At 36.5% G+C, this 15512-nt stretch overlaps 1 protein-coding gene across 1 annotated transcript in view; it reads right to left on the bottom strand.

Moving 5' to 3' along the window:
* LOC145668986 (sodium-coupled monocarboxylate transporter 1-like) overlaps positions 1-15512 on the bottom strand; it is a 165163-nt gene that overhangs the window by 86521 nt on the left and 63130 nt on the right. The gene's annotated exons all lie outside the window — the stretch shown is intronic.

The following is a 15512-nucleotide window of genomic DNA, read 5'->3' as shown; positions in this document are numbered from 1 at the left end:
TCCGAATATAACATTTCACGTCACGTGGAAATGGGGAGAATGTTTAAATAAATACGTACGAACTACATTATAACACAGGGTGTAACAATAATGCATGTCCAAAAGCGACGAGGTGATTGCGGACATCCAAATAAGTAAAAATGTTCATATAAATATGGGTCCAATGCCGCTTCGTTTCCGAGATACAGGGTGTTCAAATGTCGAGTGCCTCTAATGGCTCACTATGGGAAAGTGAATGGAAATGTTCAATATTACAGGAATAATACAATCACATGGAATTATCCCTGTGCAAACACATTTACACTAACATAGAGAATGAAACTAATCAACATTTGAGGTTATTGGGTTGTCAGTGTTGCCAACCTGGTACAAAGTATTATGTTTTCAAATAGCATTAGACGTCCACACGTTAGCATATGATTGCTGACATCAAAACGTTCCTTCCGCTTCCTTTTAGAAGGATAAGGCGTTCAAGTCAATTAACGGCTCACAATAGTAAACAACGGTTCATAGATCACAACTATTACATGTCTCCTAAGATAAGTAATTGAGAAAGGTTCGATGGAGGCCATAGCGTTCGTTTATACCACACATAAACTGCAGAAGATAATGCCCCATGTTTAGGAACGTTTTCATATCAGCAATCATATGCTAATGTGTGAACGTCTAGTGCTATTTAAAAACATAACACTTTGTACCAGGTTGGCAACACTGACAACCTAATAACCTCAAATGTGGATTAGTTTCATTTTCTATGTTAGTGTAAATGTATTTGAACAGCCATAATTCCACTTGATTGTATTATTCCTGTAATATTGAACATTTCCATTTACTTTCCCATAGTGAGCCATTGGAGGCACTCGATATTTGAACACCCTGTACCTCGGAAACGGATCGGCATCGGACCAATGTTTATAGGAACATTTTTTCTTGTTCGGATGTCTGCAATCACCTCGTCACTTTTGGACATGCATTTATGTTACGCCTTTTATAGAATACATAATATATATTTTTCATGTACATACAGTGGTTTCAAAATGACAAAAGTATAACTAAATCCACGCAAATGCAAACAAATACCATAGTTTACTTAAATATGTACAATTAACCATACTAAAGCCAACTTCTTATGAAACAGTTTCCTTCGTTTTACCATTTTTCCAGGAGTTACAACGCCTGTATTCTCCCTTTTCAGCAACCGACCCCAGTCGCTCATCATATTGATGGTCCAGTCACCTTGATATCTCTTTTCAATATCCTTTAAGTCCTGGTGAAAGCGTTTACCGTGTACTTCCCTATAGACACCAAGATTGTGTGAGAAATTTTCTTAATGTGCATGTAAAAAGTGTAGTTTGACACTCCATCCAACATTTCTAAGATCTTGCAGCAACTTTTCTACAATATGTTCGTAATCAGGACTACTTGTATTACCTAGAAGTTATTCTCAACGTTTCTGAAGCTTTGCCGTGCTTTCTTCTTCATTTAGATGATAATAGTCTCAAAAACTGGGTCGTTGAGAAGTTTTCTTATCTGTGGATCAGTAAATATATCAGCTGAGTTTTTCGATTCTCATAGTACTAAATACCTTGCATATGTGCTTATAACACTTACCGTCCTTATTTAGAGCACGAACTAACTGTGTCATGACCCACTTTATATGCAGGGGAGGGAGTAAAACTTTTGAACGCTCCACGAGTGGTTCACGTTGAACATTCTTCACGCCAGGTGACAGAAATTTTCGGGATGGCCATTGTTTCCTATCCCAATGTTCACCTTCTGCACGACTGTCCCATTTGCAGAGATAACAAGGATGTTTGATGTAGCCTAATTGATGTCCCAGCAGGAGACCTACAACTTTAAAATCGCCACACAGAAGCCATTGGTGTTCTTCGTAATTCACAAAATCTAGAAGACACTTAACATTTTTATATATATATTTTTTTTTTCATATGAATAGAATGTGCAACAGGAATAGACCCGATAAATAGTGTGCAGTCGTCCCTCGTCAGTCTGAAAGCTCAGATAACGCACTAATTAATTGTGTAATTGGGGATGTCAGAACTGACAAGTTGCGCCCAGGATTTTGTAAACATTGAATTTGGTAGAGCATAAAGTACAGGATCTGACCTGGGTTGCGTACAAATAAAATTGAACATATACAAAAGAAACAGATTGTTATGTCGAAGAGGTTGAAAAGGGTGAGAAGGGAGTAACTTTTGGGATTGGTTAATCTACTAGCACTTACTTGCAGGTTTCGGCGTTTCCTTCTCGACGATTCTTCCTGTGGATTGATGTCCGTCCATCCTTCTCTGTGGTCAGTTGGGCGTCCAAGTAGTCGTGAGTTAAGAGTCTGCGAAACCCGGGCAGGAAAACTAACGTTACGAAGACAGCAAATTTAAACGAAATCGAAATTGCTCTTTAACGAATTATTCATCGTAGTTGATAGCTATAACGTTAGCTAAGACAAGGTGCTCTCTAGGTTAAAGCAAGGTAAACTTCTCGTAAACTCGGAATTGTAGCTCGTGTTCCTACATGTTGACTCGTCTCTCATACGATCCGGACTACCTCTTCCCAAAATTGTCTCAATGGTTTTGTTCGATGTCCCTCCAGGTTAGTATCCTGGGTCGTTGACTATTTCTTCAGTTTCGATGAAAAGTGCGTTCTCATAGATTAACCAAAGGTGAGGTGTAGGAATGCTGACAGGGAAACAATCTGTCGTTTTTATTGATTAAGAAATTACATGTGTTGAAGCAATTAACAAACAGCAAGAGAACTTCCTTGTAAGAAAAGTAAATGAACTTAGAAAAAAAAATTAAAAGTGATTCAACTTTAAATAAACGATTATGCTTTTTACTGCATAGAATTTTGAAATAAAATGTCCCAAAGTCCGAATTAAAATGCTTCATTATGTGTCCAAATACACATATGTTCACAATAGTATCCAATGAGAAATATTGTAAGTCACACCAAACCATTCTATAAGTTTTGGTATGTCACGGCAGTAAACCATTGATTCTTGTTCAGTAAAAAAAGAAATGATTCCATGTTCTCTTTGCCTATACCAAGAGAAAGTAGTCCCGAGTGAAAAAAAGTTTTTCGCTTTGAGACTTGAGCCTAAATACTTAGCACTTTCTTTCGAGTGAGATCTTCAACACTCAGATAAGATAAGGGGTTGCCGCGGCAGTAACTCACTTTACACAAAATAGCACATTACTACTGCGAATAGTTCTATCATACCGTTATCTTAACTGGCAGTAAAGATACCAAGACATCGTAGGACTCGCCCATAGTACAATTAATGTCAATCTTCTAGCAATTACTATAATATTAAATATATTAATGTCTTCTAGTAGTTTTTCCCAGAGACATAAGTAGTTTTTCCACTAAAGCTTGATTTTTGAATGTCTCGAATTTCCAGAAATCCTGATGTGATAGAAGAAAAACTGATTACATATTTGTAATCAGTGCAAAAATCCAGTTTAGAAAATGTTATTTGTTTGAAAACATCAGAATGCATGCAGAGCGGTGTAAATGTTTAGAACACGAAAATAGTAGTGATTCTAGTGAATTAAATTGCTTCAACTATCATCATCATCATAAATATCCTGCCATTATCCTGCCATGATCATAGGTATACGCGGTGGCTCAGTGGTAGAGCGTTCACCTTCGGTGCTCGGTTTCCCTGGTTCATTCCCAGCTCGCGCCGTGTGGACTTTGTGGTGGACAAACACCGTGTTCGTGTGTTTTCTAGGGGTTCTCCCGTTTCCTCCCACTTTCTTCAGTCCACCATTTCACTCATTTCTCATCATCACCGTCTCCTTTAGCCTAACTGGCATAACCGTGGGACGTAAAAGTTAAAGATTTCATTTCATTTTATTTTGGTTTCACCCCAAGTAGCAAGAAAGCTTTCGACAAGTTGGGCTGTACTTGGCTTTTGGCTTTCTAAGCTTACCCTTTCACCACGTGTTTTCATACAATCTGCCTTTTGTTGTACTTGCACACAATACTTTAGATCCTTCGCGCAGAGTGTAATAGCATCACGGGCCGTTTATTGGCTATTGACTTATCTCCAGCGTAAAAAGCTTGCGTCAAGCTTGAATGGAACACTGAATGCAAGGTTGCCCTTATGTAACTGGAAACCGGCTTGCAGCATGCTTGCACGCTTTCCAATCAAGCCGGTTGCAAGCTTGCCGACTTCCAATGCAAGCTTATAGCATGCGGTTTGCAAGAAGTCTCTGCTACTGGGACCTGTTCATGGAAGGACCACTCAATATAATGTAATAGATTTCTCCTGGATACAAGCTCTTCTAGGGCGGTGAAGGGAAGGAATTCCTGCTGTCTCATTATTTTTGCTCCATCATTGTTTTGTGACGTTATGATTCCTACAGTGAAGCATAGGCATCTTTTGGCGCATTTATAAGATCACGGGCGTCTCTGGCGGGGTGGCGGGGGGGGCCGCCCCCAATATTTTGAAGTACGAAATATTCAATATTTTATTCTGATTTAATTTATTTACTAACGTCAGAATAACATATAAATAAGAACAATTATATTGATTTGGAATATAATATTCAGGCTGTGAACAGAGTTCTTGATATGTCTCAGGGGCTCCGTGAAGATAAGATGAAAGGTAGCAAATTGAATCAAAGATAATACACAGGTTGGGCTAGGTTACAGTGTTGGTTGAAAATTATTGGTATTAGAGGCCACAGTAGTAATTTATTATGTATGATCGATCAAGTTTTTGTAAAATAAAGTATACGAAAACTTATAGAACATTTAAGTCCATATTTCTTGGAAGGAGTTTCAATGCTCCAATCATAGTCTCAGAGGTGACTAAAAGAAGATTAAGAACCATTGAATTATAACAATATGTCAATGCAGGCCTAATATTTTTATCCTCGTTCATTAGTCGAGTAATAATCTTTCAGAGTATTATTTGGAAACTCATGAATGCAATGCAATGAGCTCATGATATAGATGTCTTGTTTTCTCAATCAGCTATAGCACGAGGAAATTTTGTTGTTGTACTTGAATCTAATCTGAAGGTCCAATAGACAATGTCACTAGAATAAAACAACTTCTTCCTACAAGATGGTTATACAGAGGTGACCAGATTCGAGAAATTCTAGATAAATATGAAGTTGTACTATAAACTACATGGTATTTCTGAAACCGAAAAACAGCTTACAAGAGCTCCAGGTCTTCTATCCGATTTTGAAACTGGCATAACGCTGTTGGGTTTATTACTTGAACAGAAAATAATTGGCATGCTGGAACTTCTAAAGAAGTAATTCCAAAATCGGAAATAAACTGTAACAGGCTTGATTAAAGGTGTTGAAATTGTTTCAAGAAATATTCAGAACCTACACAACGAAGAAAGGTTTGACAAGATTAGTGTTGCTACAAGACGAGACGACCTAAAGTCTCGTCTCGCCTCGTGCAAAGCATGTCTCGTCTCGAAAAGATGTGTTCGTTTCGTCTCGTGTCTCGTCTCGAATGGTCCTGTCTCGTCTCGTGACGAGACGAGACACGAAAAATGTCTCGTTTCGTGGCAACACTAGAACGGCTGATGTCCACAAAAAGAGCTGTTTTTTCAAGGGGTCATAATTCCAACTTTTAACAAAGTTTGCTTTGGTTAACAGAGCACATCATACAACATGACTACAATCTTCCAACAACGACAGCTTAGTTTCGACTCAACCAGTAATTAATTGCTATGACAGGAATATTTGTCAATACCGTAGGTACAGTCAAAAGGCAAACCTTTCCCACTGATTCTGAAATTCTTTTCTCAGAACCTCTAGCGCCACTTCAACAAATAAAGAGGCCTATGTAACTTCCCGATTTCAAAAATGGCTTGGGTTCGAATAACACCATAAAACAATAAAAAAGCCCTCGATTTTATTGTCAAACTAGAATCCTTTCAGAACTCAGTACCGAGAAAGGCTGACATGCTTCTGCCTTTGTTCGAAACGAGAAAGACCAGGAACCAATGGTTAATTACTAATAAACCTGCCATTAAGAGAACTTGTACTTCTATAACAGGATTTTTTTTATATAGTAATCCCCACCAGCCCTCGGATTGAAATCTGAAACACTGATCTCTATGAATACTTTAACATTGTACTTGAATCTGGAACATTGTCACAAAATAGTTAAACTTGAATCGATTGAAAAATGGAAATGAAAGCTGTTTGTAAGAATCATTTAAAAAAATAACTTTAAGTATTCCTTGTTCTTTGTAGGATACTCCTCATTTGAAATAATAAACGCTGGTATGCACTTCGAAGACAAATAATTTATTCCGAGGCAATAAATTTTTAAAGAAATTCAAAAACTGTGTTTGCATTTTCGAGACACGAGACGGGACTAGTAGTCTCTCTCGCCTCAAAGGGTTCTGTCTCGTCTCGTGTCTAGAAATGTCTCGTCTCGTGGCAACACTTGACAAGATAATGCAAGGAGCTAGTGAGAAAGTAGAAAAATATAAATTGAACCCCTTTTCATTGCCAAGAATGAAGAGAATACCAAGGAAGTACACAGGGCCGGTAGAAGATTGGATTCCTGAAGATGGCAATACGTATTATAAGGAAAAAATATTATGCCATCATTGATGTAGCTCTGAAAGGCCTAGAATCAAAGATTTACTCAGTCCGATCTCCTGCGTCTTCGGCAACTAGAAGATACGCTGTTATCAGGTGTGGTCGAACAAGTGGACTTATCCAGAAATTATCCAGAAATAGATGCAGTGTCATTTTCTCTTGAGATGAGAATGTTTCTGCAGAAGACTGATGTGTCTTGTGTCAGTCATGGTTGCAAAGTACTGTACAACGAGAAATGGAATCAGAAGTTCGAGCTATGTTTAAAAACATTGAAAACTTATTGCGTCTTTTGATCGTGCTGCTAGTTTCTTCATGCGAAGCTGAACAGAGCTTTAGCTCTATTCGAAGACTAGAAGCACAATGATGCACGAGGGATTGAATCATGTTATCATCTGTCCCACACTTAATGATTTACTAGACCTCAGCCTAGATGAGTTAGCAGACAGATTTACTGCACTCAGTGGTAGAGCGTTCACCTCCGGTGATTGGGGTCCCTGGTTCCATCCCAGCTCGCGCCGTGTGGACTTTGTGGTGGACAAGCTCCGTGCTCGTGGGTTTTATCGGGGTTCTCCCGTTTCCTCCCACTTTCTTCATTCCACCATTTCACTCATTTTTCTCATTATCACCGTCTCCTTTAGCCTAACCGGCATAACCGTGGGACGTTAAACTTAAAGATTTAAAGATTTTAGATTTACTGCAAGCAGTGACCGTCACATGACCATCTTTGGTTTAATCGCCATTAAAAAGTAGGTAACTAAAGTACATTCAGATGATTTTGTATTCCTTCGGTCATTGTATGTGTGAATTTGCATCTTCGTGTTGAAATTTTTTAAAACTTTATTGTTCAATATGTTATTCAATAGCTGCTAGATAATTTAATTTTGTTCAGTCTATCACAGTCATCTATTTAATAAATAAACAACAAATCGACGTGATATAAACTAAAATTCCATTGAGGTAACTAGCATTTCAATCACTTCCTTTGATATCCCCTCCCCCCAAATTTTACATACCAGAGACGCCAGTGTATAAGATTTCATGATGGATTGTCCAAAATGAATACATGACATCTCACAACCCTTTACTTCCCCCTCTTTCGCCACCCCTTCCTTCTTCCTACATTATATATATATATATATATATATATATATATATATATATATATATATATATATATATATATATAGGGCCTATATTTTGTTTTTCTGCAAGGTGTACTGAAATGTATGACAAGCCTTCGTGTAGCGCGGGCATGAAGACTGGGGTCTACGAGTTATAGGTAAAGAGTGAACAAAGCTGTTAGTTCCATGTGAAATTGACGTGACTCAAGTTTTTTTTTTTTTTTTTTTTTTGTTACTATTCGGGATATGGACATGGTAGTTTGGAGCAAACATTAGCAATATCAAACATTACAAACGCATTTTACAAAGTATACATTAAGGTTGTACACTCTCACCTGAGGCCTCTCTAGTGGACGCCAAACTTGCAAAGATTGCTTTTCAGATAAATTTCCTTTTTTCGTACATCGTACGGACATACATTGTGTTGCATTTGAGAGCCTGCTTTATAGTAAAGAGACATACTAAGCATGAAATTTGGATAAATATTGTTGAAGCAGTAACTATTTTTTAAACAAGTCTCAAAAATTGCTTAAAAAACCCCGCTCCTGGAAAGGGTTAAAAATTTCTTGCTATAACAAACTTCCAAGTAGACGTAACTCCGTAGCAAAGTATTCATTCGTATTCGTATATTATAAATGATAACCTTTCACCTTATTTTGAAATACAACATTTTAAAAGTTATTAAATAGATAAGAAAACATTGTATAATTAGTCTTTTGATGTGGGAATGATTGCGTTTTTTTCGTTCATTTTAGTTTTAAATAAATCCATGATCCATGATCTTGTAACATTTCCTACGTCACTTTTTTTGGGTTTTCTGGTACATATATCAGTGATAGAGGTCACTCTATTCTGTCTTGGAAACTCTTCGAATAGTTTGCATAACAGTTCAGTGGCATAGGAAAACACAAGGAAATTATCAATTTCACTTAACTATTTTCTTTTTTGTTTGTTTTCTTTTATAGTAGTCATAGACTTTGGACAGACAGTACGTCAAATAGGCTACGCATTACAAAATAAAGTTCTTATTGCAACAATTCGATTAATTAAGGTTACGTAAAATACAAATATCATCATGCAACATTTTCTGAGCTACTGGAAGTAAAATTGATGAGATTTTTCCTTTTTCTTCTCAAAATAACTATAAAAGACCATGGTTCTTAAATTATGCCTGAGCACAATCTAGCTACCTGTTATATACTGTATAGTGCTAATATAAAATAGTCGGTAAAATAATAAAATGAAAATCTCTGTTTTACGGCCAACGGTTATGCCTATAGGCTAAAGGAGACGATGATGAAGAGAGTGAACGAAATGGTGGAATGAAGAAAGTTAGGGGAACTCTGAGAAAATCTACGCGTACGGTTTGCCCACTACAAAGCACACTTGGCGCGACTTGCGTTCGAACCAGAGACTCCACGCACCAGAGGTGAACGCTCTATCACTGGGCCACTGCGATCCTTATTTGTAAAATAATTTCCGTGCTTGTGGTTCAAGGATACATTGATTAATATAATCATTCCTAGCAATTAATATGAAGGCAGCGAACTGATAATAATTCTTTAAATAATTTACCAGTGTAGATAAACTTATTAGTTGAATAGGACAACAAGATGATAACTGTAAGTCTGTTCTCTTGGTTTAGGAAACATTCAAATCCTTCTAGGATAAGCGGAGAACGGAATTATTGAGATTAGCAAGTTTTTGCACGATTAGGAGAGAGAATCTTCTTAGTATCTCAATGTTGAGTTATCATCAAACACTGGCGCAGTATTCCTTCTGTTTCGAACTGTGGTTATTGTTTCAATGACTAAAATGAGAACTGTTAAAGAATATTTGCCATCACTTTGATAATATTAGTAGCTTGGGTTCAATATGCTGTGCGTTTGTCGGTATACTTGAGTTTATCTCCGACAACTGGGTACTGATGTGTACGTGTGATGAACAAAAGTACCAAAAAATATTTACCTTTTGTGTAATCGAAATGGTATGATCGATAAGTGGGTAGCAACTTTAGTAGGATGGGGTCACTTGGCGCTGTATTTTTCCTACTGCGCATGCGCAAACCCTTGGCGCTGATTGGCTGGCGCAGGTCACGTGACCCCGCCCCCTTGATCCCGCCCCTTAACGCTGATTGACTGGCCTCGCCCCCGGCCACGTCCCTTGACGCTGATTGGCTGGCACCGGCCACGCCCCTTCACGCTGATTGGTTGGCACCGGACCCCGCCCCTGACGCTGATTGGCTGGCCACGCCCCTTTACGCTGATTCACAGCGCCGGACCTCGGTCACGCCCCTCACGCTGATTGGTCGGCACCGACTACGGTCTTTTACGACCTCCATTTTAGGAGTATCTACTGCGCTGATTGGCTGGCGCCGGACCCGTCCCCCTTAACGCCGATTGGCTGGCGCAGGACCACGCTGATTGGCCGGCCATGCCCCGGCCCCGCCCACCGTCCAACCACGCTCTTTTAGGAGTTCCGCGCTGATTGGCTGGCGCCGGACCCCGCACGCGCACCTCGGGATATGGGTTTTCGAACAGGCCACATAAGAGTCGTTCCCTTTTATGAGCACTTTACCAACACATAGCAGATCGATAACACATTCTCCATCCGCCTACTTAACATAGCACATATTACATAGCAGGGGTGTACTATGAGCACTTTACGAACACATAGCAGAGTAAATAATACATTCTCCATCCACCTATTTAACATAGCACATATTACATAAGACTATATAACATAGCAGGGGTGTACAATTCGAACATAGCAGATCGATAACACAGCAGAGCATAGCTTATTATCTTATTTAACATAACACAGCAGAGATTCGTTCCCTTTTATGAGCACTTTTCTCAACTCCTATTTTAACATAGAATAATGGTGGTGTATTCGTTTTCCATTTTGTATTCAAGATGGAGGCCAAGTTTGACTTACTGCGCATATGCACAGACTGTTCCGATTCCGCCGGAGCAGATTACGCGCAGCCATAACACTGCCGTTCTCTTTTACGAGATTAAAAAATAACAACACCACACACACACACACACACACAGACACACACACACATACACTTGATTACTAATGCGCCATAAAATTAAATTTCCAATTTATTACACATTGCACACATTCGTAGAAAAATTACAGTAGACTACAGACTAAGAGCACATAACAGACTGTTCCAGTTGCAGTGTCAGTTCCGGTTCAGGAGCAGACTACGTGCAACGAGTAGGTCGTAAAAGACTATGACCTATTTTTCATTCCCTAAATAACATAGTATACACACTTGTTACCCCGACTTCCGGTTCTGATTAAACACACACAAACACCCACACCTGGTTGCGTATGCCAAATCCAATTTAGTAGAAATAACACGCATGCGCAGAAACATTTACATTTCCGATTTGATACGCCCTTTGAACCGATTTGGATGAAACTCGGTATGTGGGAGTTTTCGGACATGCTGATTACGAATATTATATTTATTTTTACCCGGGTCTTATAGTTTATGTGGGATACGCCCTTCCTATGACAATTTTAACCAATTTTAATGAAACTCGGCATATTGGGGTTTTCGATCATGCTGATTACGAATACCATTTCTATTTGTACCTGGGCCTTATAGTTTATGTGGGATACGCCTTTCTATGACAATTTTATCCGATTTGGATGAAATTCGGTATATGGGGATTTTCAGACATGCTGATTACGAATATTATATTTATTTCTACTTGGGTCTTATAGTTTATGTGCGATACGTCCTTTGTATAATATTTAAAACCCAATCACTCGTAACCGCAGCAACATATGGAGGTGGTGTTTCCGCATTCAGTAATGAGGGACCAATTACTGAAGTTCCGAAATAATGACCATCGAGGTCAAAGGTCAACATACTTAAAACCTAATTACTCGAAAACGAAGCCAAATATTGAGGTGGTGTTTAAAAATCTAGTAATTGGTCATCAGTTACTACATGTTCCAAAATAATGATCGAGGTCAAAGGTCAACATACTTAAAACCTAATAACTCGAAAACGGAGCCAAATATTGAGGTGGTGTTTCCAAATCTAGTAATTGGTCATCAACTGCTACAAGTTCCAAAATAATGACCATCGAGGTCAAAGGTCAACATACTTAAAACCCAAGAACTCGAAAACGGAGCTAAATATTGAGGTGGTGTTTCCACATTTAGTAATTGGTCATCAGGTACTATATATTCCAAAATAATGACCATCGAGGTCAAAGGTGAACATACTTAAAACCTAATAACTCGAAAACGGAGCCAAATATTGAGGTCGTGTTTCCACAATTAGTAATTGGTCACCAGCAACTACATCCCCCAAAAAGGTCAATATTTAAACCCGCATAACTCGTAAACGGAGCGACGGAAAATTTTGTACCAAGGAGAAAAAGTGAAGGAGAAATAAATTTGAGTGTCCTATTGAATTTTGTACCAACGAGAAATCTCATTTGTAACTAGCTCAGAATTTCTGTACCTGTTTGGGTTATTCAAAATAAACGAAAAAAATAATTTGGATGAACTAAAAAAAGAAAACAAATATATGCCATTTTAACTAGCTGAGAATTTAAAGAGACAAAGGAAACCTACTCAATTTTCTATCAACGAGAAATGCCATTTTAACTAGCTCAGAATTTGTGCCTTTTTGTGCTAAGGTCTGTTTTAACTAGCTGAGAAGTTTAAATCATCTTGTACTATTTAAACAGACGAAAGGATAAATTTGAATGACCTATTCAATTTTGTACCAACGAGAAATGCCATTTTATCTAGCTCAGAATTTTATAGCATTTTGTACTACTCAAATAAACGAAGGAATAGAATATTTAGTTTTGTACCAACTAGAAAAAAAGAAGTGAAGAATGAATAAAATTTAGGTGGATTATTTTCTTTTGTACCAACTGTAAAAGAGAAGAAGAGCTACTTTAACTAGCTTAAAATTTTATATCATTATGTACTGTTTAAACAAACGAAAATTGACCATTTTAACTAGCTCAGAATTTATGTAACCTTTGAACTACTGAAATGTTCTATTTTCTGTTTCGATCAGAAAAACCGAAGAAGGATCATTTAACAAGTTCATAATTTCTGTAACGAAAGAATAATTTCGATGTTCTACTTTTTATACCAACGAGAAAAAATGAACTAGCTGAATATTTTATATCATCTTGTACTATTTAAATATACGAAAGAATAAATTTAAGTGACCTATTCAATTTTGTACCAATGAGAAATGCCATTTTAACCGGCTCGGAATTTGAGTGGTTTATTTAGGTTTGTACCACCGAGAAAAACAGAAATTGCACCATTTTGGATTATTCAAATAAACAAAGGACTTATATTTTGTGTCAACTCAAAATCAATTAAACGAAGTAATGCATTTGAGTGAGCTATTCAATTTGAAACACCGAAGCAGGATCATCTTAACTAGCTGAGTATTTTATACCATTTTGTATTATTTCAACAAACAAAGGAATACATTTATATTAACAAGAAAAAGCAAAAAAAGGACCATTTTAACTAGCTGCGAATTTAGATCATTTTAAACTAGTCTAATAAACGAAGGCATAAATATGAGTGAGGTATTTAATTTTGTAGCAACGAGAGAAAAAACCGAAGAAGGCCCATTTTAACTAGTTCAATATTTCTGTACAATTTTGTACTACCCAAATATGGATAATCTATTTTATTTTTGTACCAATCAGAAGAATATCAAAGAAGGGCAATTTTATACTTTTTGTACCATTAAAAAACTGAGGATAACTTGAGTAGTCTAAGTTTTTGTACTCATTCGAAGAACCATTTTAAGTAGCTCAGCTTTTTCATACGTAATGTTGCCATGACTATAAGGAAAGGAATAAATAAATATGGGCGTCCTAACCATTTATATCAGGCTTAGATTGTTATGTGTTTTTTGTAATATTTGTACCAAACAGAAAAAAGCTACACAGATAAACAAAGGAATAAATTTGTAATAACCACAAAAAAGCGAAGCTCAGCTTGATATACCATTTGAGTGGCCTATTGAAGTTTGTACCAACGAGAAATGCTATTTTAACTGCCTCAGAATTTTATACCTTTGGTAATATTTAAACAAACGGAGGGATAAATTTGAGTGGTCGAAGGCGAAGAAGGACTATTTTATATAATTTTACTACTCAAATAAACAATGGAATATTTAGTTTTGTACCACCGAGAAAAACAAAGAAATACCATTTTAACAAATTAAGAATATTTTACCATTTTGGAGTATTCAAATAAAAAAAGGACTTATAATTTGTGTCAACTCAAAATCAATTTAACGAAGTAATGCATTCGAGTGAGCTATTTAATTTGAAACACAGAAGCAGGATCTATTCACTTTTCTAGCAAGCAGAAAAAGCTCCTTATAGTTTTGTACTAACCACGAAAAAAAGGGAAGAAGGCCCCATTATAACAAGCTCGATATTTTTATACCATTTTGTATTACTCTAATAAATTTGGGGGTCTATTTCATTTTGTAACAACCAGAAGAAAAGTAAAGATGATACATTTTAACTAGCTCAGAATTTTATACCTTTGTGAGGGATTAAACGAGTGGTTCATTTAGTTGTGGTGCTACATTTTGTATATTTTTGTGTCATCCAGATCAGTTTTTTATTTCTTTTAAAGAAAACAATACATAACTCTCACTGACAATTCAGTATTTTAGTTCTAACTATTATTTACATGTGCTAGTCCAATGTTTGTAATCTATTAAATTCTTAATATTACAATACTACAAATTGATCCATTTATAAAATAATATAGTTAACAGTTCAATTCTCTGTAACCCTTTGTAATTTCTCAACTTACGTCAAAGTATTTAGTCCTAATATGTTCGTCTATTCATACACAATCAAATGCATATTCTACAGTGTCTCAGTATTCATTTACAGAATTAAATAATTGTTTATCTTTCTCTAAAACATTTCTACTGTTTCTTTGATATAACAATCACACTCTGTAATATATTCATATACCAGATTAAATTTTTCTCCAAAGTATAAGTGTTCTTAATATTACAACCTTTAAAATGCTTCTTTAAATGAAGTTTATAAATTTTCTCTCTCATTTCACGTTTAATTAAAATCGTCCACACCTTTTGTAATAATTCGTAATCATACTGCAGCAAACAGTTTTGATCTTTTTCATTTTCATTATGTTCAGAACATGCTTCACATAATAATACTGAATTTGGTGTGTACTCATTAAATAATTGTATAACACATGTATCACTAATACGTTCACTAGTACACTCGCTCTCAGTAGCTTCCACTTCAAAACAGTTAATATTTGAAACACTGTGATCATCACTTTCCGGGAGTATTTCATCATTATATCTATTATAGCGTCTAAAATAATACACTTCTTCTATTTCTTGTGATAGATATATGATTCTCACTTTATCACGTAAATCATCCGGCAAATCGGGGTCAGACGGGTGAATTAACAGTATAGGTTTTTCGTTTTCACGCCGAATTTCTTTTTCTCTAGGTGAAACATAAACAATCTCCGTGCTATTCAATTTTTCTGCTCTTCAACAAAAACAAATCAAATAAATAGTTTTTTCAAGTGTGATACAACTATTTATATACCTACAATAAAAGCATTTTATGCATTCTCCGTGTTTAATAATATGTTTCAAGGCAATACAAAATAAATATTTACCAAGAAACAATTCGTTAATATAACATCATGATGTATGTTCTATTATTTTCCAAATATACTCCATAAACTTATATTCCAATAAAAT

The sequence above is a fragment of the Thermobia domestica genome, chromosome 13 (genome assembly GCF_964235325.1).
Source record: "Thermobia domestica chromosome 13, izTheDome1.hap1.1, whole genome shotgun sequence".
NCBI lineage: Eukaryota > Metazoa > Arthropoda > Insecta > Zygentoma > Lepismatidae > Thermobia > Thermobia domestica.
Note: the sequence above shows the minus strand (reverse complement) of the source record. Positions and strands in the feature narration are given on the sequence as shown.